At 46.0% G+C, this 5655-nt stretch overlaps 1 long non-coding RNA gene across 1 annotated transcript; it reads left to right on the forward strand.

The window, feature by feature from the left end:
* On the forward strand, positions 1-2276 carry LOC122375156. Its single transcript, XR_006255349.1, has 2 exons — positions 1-379; positions 1836-2276. It is a non-coding gene; the product is annotated as an uncharacterized LOC122375156 (long non-coding RNA).
* The last annotated feature ends 3379 nt before the right edge of the window (positions 2277-5655 follow it).

Raw genomic sequence — 5655 nt, forward strand, 5'->3', positions numbered from 1 at the left:
TTTTATGAAAGTTAATTTTCGTTTTAAGTGACACATGTGCACGAAACTAAATATTTCACTTTAAGTTTTACAAATTTTGGGATGAACGATAACCGTACCCCTGGTGACGTCATTTGTCGTTTTCCTGATTTACACAGAAGACAGGCCCCCAGAAAAGGCCTGAATGGCGCATGATACAATGTCGGCGCAAACTTGTTTAGCTTTTGTTGCGGGTTGTATGTGGTATTACCTACCGTGATATTGTGAAAATATATGAAGTTATTACGAAGTTCTTTGGAAAATTAACTAGGCTTCTGTGCCGCAGACATCGTCAAATTGATCATCACCATAATATTGACATGTAAATGTCCTGCCATACCTTTCAATTTGGGCAAAACAGGTGAGTATCAGTACACCTACATTTGTTATGTTCCTGATGCATGAGTGTTTGTTGTGGTACAAAAATGAAATTGTTAATAACTTTGTTGCTTATGCTTTATAAGTTACCATACTGAAAAGTGAAAATAGTATTGCTACCTTGCATAAGGATCAGTGAACTTTCTTTGCACCAATTTACACTGCACATGTTTGCTCATAACTGGCTCATTTTTAATTGAAATCCATAGGAAGCTTGAACAGTGAAAAAGTAATACAAAATCTTAACAAAATCTTTGGTAAATTGAGTACGCAGCATGCACCATATCTATTTTACTCTGGTTTTGTCTTTCTTAGCCATGCAACAATGATTTGAACCTGAAAGTCTTGAAACATAAAAATGCCACTGTCAGTGCGGAGACCTGATTGTTCTCCTGCTTCTTTTGTTATAAATTTGAGTCACAGCTTACGTTTATTCTGCATTTGGAACTGTCGCCCCACTTTGTGTAGGCATTATTTCAACCCTTCACTCACATATTGCCCCATACACTAAACAAGCCATCATATTCCTTCCAGGGGCGGATCCAGAAAAACTCCAGGGGGGGGGGGGGTCATGAATTGAAGTAGGCCCCTACCTATACCCAAAATTAAAAACTTAACAGACTTTGGCCACTTAATTTTGGTGGGCCCTATTTTTAGTTTTTTTCCTGTTTTTTTTTTATTTTTCCCCTGCCCCCTGGGCCCTGACAGAACTGTGGTGCCCCTAAAAGGCCTGAAGTGTCCCTGACAGGCACGTGGTGCCCCTGACGGGCCCAAGATGCCCCTGCGAGGCCGGTGGTGCCCCTGGCTGGCCTGTGGTGCCCCTGACAGACCTCTGCTGTCCCTGACAGGCCTGTGGTGCCCCTGAAAGGACTGTGGTGCCCCTGGGCCCTGACAAGCCTGAGGTGCCCCTGACAGACACATGGTGCCCCTGACAGGCCCGCGGTGCCCTTGCTAGGCCTGTGGTGCCCCTGGCAGGTCTGTGGTGCCCCTAGCGGGCCTGTGGTGCCCCTGCTAGGCCGCTGGTGCCCCGGGCCCTGGCAGGACTGTGGTGCCCCTGAAAAACCTGAAGTGCCTCTGATAAGCCCAAGGTGCCCCTGGGCCCTGCGAAGCCGGTGGTGCCCCTGGCCCCTGCGAGGCCGTTGGTGCCCCTGGCGGGCCTGTGGTGCCCTCGTCAGGCCTGTGGTGCCCCTAGGAATTGATAGGCCGGTGGTGGCCCTGGCAGGCCTGTGGTGCCCCCGTGGGGCACCGCAAGGGCCCCAAGGGGGGGGGGCATGACCCATATGACCCCCTTGGATCCGCCACTGATTCCTTCTGCCTTGTTTGTGATATATGTGCTTGTGTCCCTTTCAGATCCTGCATTTCCTACATATCCAAAAGAACCAGTACCCAGTCCGCGCAGCGTAGAAGACCTGACAGATACCGGTGTCCCGTTCGCGCAGCGCAGCGCAGAAGAACCGGCAGACGCCGATGTCCGGCCCGCGCTTCAAGAACTGACAGACGGCAGATGCTGATGTCCCGATGTGCCACCGGGGCAGCGCAGTAAACCCGACGGACGCCGACGTCCAGTCCGCGCAGTGTAACGCATAAGAACTGACAGACGTCGGTGTCCCGTCCGCTCAGAGCAGCGCAGAGGACCCGACAGTCGCCAGTGTCCCACTCCCGTCCACGCATTGTAGCACAAAAGAGCGGCAAGGTGGCATGACAACAACCAATCACCGCGTCTAAATCAAGCTTGGCATGACAAGCGCATTTACGACTGCGTCTCGCCAGATATCCTTCTGCAATCCGGCGCCAGTCCGGACAGATGAGTAGTGCGTACATCATTGTCATCGTTCGATTACTGCGTTTTTACATAATAAATTATTTTTTCCGTCACGCTCGACCTTGTCTTAATGTTTTCAGAATTTGTTGTATATGTTTCTTGTTACGTGTTGGGTGGCCTATTGGGTCTTGTGAAGAAACCGAGAAGTCCCTTGGGGCTATTGAAGTGATCTTCTTTTGGTCTTTGTATTAGACGTCTAGCTCAGTTGGCCGGCTAGTTATTGTTCTTCAGTGAAGAACTTCGAGCTTATGGACCCGGCGCTGAATTTTCAATAAGCGCGAGCTGAAGCGTATCGATATAGATTACTGACGGGATTGACTGCAGCTGGTGTTGGCAGCCGCAGCCAACTGTCATTAGGCTAGGTTTAGCCAGTTGTCAAGCCTCGTCTGAATGTGTGGGCATTTTGGCTTTCAAAGCTCTCAGAAGTCCGGATTACTTTTCAATTGGGAAGTGCCCTCTCGACAAGCTACCCATGACATCAATCAGTCAGCAATGCATTGCTCATTGTCAGCCAGTCTGCAAAGTCAGTCCGCAGGCTTTGCAAGTAAGTGCAAAGTCTGCGGAGATCAGTTGCTTTACACCACACCACCAATATCATGCTGCAATGTGCTCAAAATATGCCCATACACCAACAACAAAGCACAACCATGAAGCACCACTGATAACACTTAACCTCAAAGCACACAACATGATAATTTATTTATTTTGAGTACCTACAGAAACAGAATGTCTCAAGGCCACTCGTGCTCACTCCGAAATCTGCCAGTCGCTCAGCCTTGAACATTGACATTATTTCATCTGAAATCTATTTTCTTCACTTGATCAAAGTTGATCTGCGTCATACATCTTACAACGGATGTCTCGAATTATTGGTAACGTTCAGCACTTAGCATTAACATTACAAATGATAGGTAACTTTGATTCAACGTTCCATCCAAGCTTCTTCATTGCTGGAGCTATATCACTTTCAAGTTTAATTGCTTGAACTAAGACATTCTTGAATTACACTCGGGATGAGCTTAGTTTGAAAGCACACAACATAATTTTTTTAATTATTTTGATAACCCACAGGATATCTAGAAGCTACACGCACTGGCTACAAAGCCCACAAGTCTTGAACATTCAAATATGAATAGGAACAGCTTTGTTTCGCACAGATTTCGCACATGGCGGGATGGCGCCATTCCGTCCAACTCATACAGCCTCAGAAATTACAACAACACACTCAACTTACGGAATATCCGTCAAACAAATCTTATTTACGACGACACGAGCCAATGCTAACAACGCTTGCCAGTTGCGCTAGAGATATTGGAGTGGAGACGTCAGAGAAAAAAGTCTTTAGATTTCTCCCATTTCCCCACGTAACGTTGAACAGCCGTTGCGGCCTTATCTGGTATGCGACGGCCTTATCTGGCATAAAAAATATCTCTAGAAGTCTCTAGCTAGTGTTAAGCCTATGGACTTATAGGGAAATGTATCCGAGTACTTGGTACTGCCTCCTCCAGGTACTGGCTGGCAGACGGATCAACTTTGGAGGCCCACCATTTGGAAATTAGGCAATTTTGAGACGAATGACCTCGGATTGGGGCCTCAGCCACCTTCTTCTACACGTTTCACTGAGTAACTCCGAAATTTCGGAAAAAACCCTGATAATACCTTTAAGCAGAAGTGCCTAACTACGAAAGTGGCGCGGCGCGGCGAATAAACAAAATTCCGATAGTGGCCACAAAAAGCGACTGGTACAGAAGATTTGCAGTTTCTTTTTCTCATTTTGGCTGTTCTTTCTTCCTCACCGCACTGAAAACTTTTTTACCATTTCCTGAAGGGTAAACCCGCCATAGCATGGTAGCTTGACACACAGACGTTTTTTACCACCTTCCAGATGGTAAATTTTACTCTTTCATGAAGAGTAAACTCGCCAGGGAGGGGTAACATGACACACAGACGTTTTTTACCATCTTCTGAATGGTAAACTCCTTTGATTTACTCTTGTCTAGAGTGTAACATTTTTTGGGTTACACTCTTTGAAAGGGTAAATCTTTAACGGAACCCTTTTTTAGGGAGTAACGCATCATCTACTCTGTGCTTTACCCTCCTACAGAGAGTATATTCTTATGGCCTACCCTTTGTCACATGGTAATGTTTATTCTTTCCTTTAGTGTAAACCCCCCAGAGGATGGTAACAGACCCACAGACGCTTCCTTCAGAAGCTTCACGAAGCTTCTGTTAACCGGAGCTCACCAACTAAAAAATGCTTCAAGAGCAATAATGTAGGTATATTTGGCTTCCGTACAAACAATACGAGGGGCACACCAACCATGAACATTGTGAGACTCTTCACTTATTCATACAAATTTATACAAAGCGTTCAGCAATGCACAAGCGGTAAATAAACACCACGATACAACTTGAATGCATTTTGAATATGAATACAAGACATTCAGCGCCCTCATATTGGATTAGGCAGAGCGCACAATATTTGAAGTGAGCGACGGCGTTCCTTGGTGGTCGCCCGTCTGCGTGAGATAATGAGACTGGATCACTACAGTGCAAGGCTTTTTCAAAGTCACCAACAAAATGCATAAACTTGTAGCATCACAACAAAATTAATGTACGTACTCACAACACTAGGCCACGTGGCCGTGCACGGGGTCCTGTTAACCAGGTCAAATTAGCACCACTCAACGGCACGCAATGCTCTAGCACATCGGTACTTACAATAAAATGTCCACAGAGGCTCTATAGGCGATGAACAACACACAAGCACAATCACCAACGGCCACGCCGCGCGGCACCGACACTGCTCACATCCGCTCTCGGAGACCAACGGCCGAAAACTGACAGATGCGCGCGGCCTTCAAACCGCAAACGGCCGATCTCGTTTCTGATTGGCTGATTGTTTCCATTTCAAATATCATCTTCACGAGGGTAAACAAGATCCACGCATGAAACGACTATCTGTACCCGAGTCACGATACCAAGGAGGAAAGAGTTTTCGTGATGTTCTGGATCGCGAGAGTAATATTGATATTTACATGGTAATAATACTCCTCGCTGGCGAATAAGTTCATATTAACCACGTACCGTTACTATGCACATAATGGTAGCAGCGAGTTACCCTTTCAATATACTATTATCTTGCGGGTTTGATGAAAATGAACTCTCCAGGAGGTAGTAAAAAAGTTTTGAGTGCGGGCTCATCAATTATAAAATATATTAAAAATTAGCTTCGAATCTTAACATTAATTCAAAATCACGCAACATTTTTGTGCGTAGTTTACACCACTGATATCAAGAGCTTGATAAAATATTTGGCGTTAATTACGTCGTTTTATGAAACCCAAATGGCATCAATTGGTCCGGAATCGAGCATTTGCCGTAAATGAAGCTCCGTACTTTCGATGGCGTGAATTACTCCGGTCTCCGGCTTTATG

Source organism: Amphibalanus amphitrite, unplaced genomic scaffold (assembly GCF_019059575.1).
Source record: "Amphibalanus amphitrite isolate SeventyFive unplaced genomic scaffold, NRLGWU_Aamphi_draft 001784F_arrow, whole genome shotgun sequence".
NCBI lineage: Eukaryota > Metazoa > Arthropoda > Thecostraca > Balanomorpha > Balanidae > Amphibalanus > Amphibalanus amphitrite.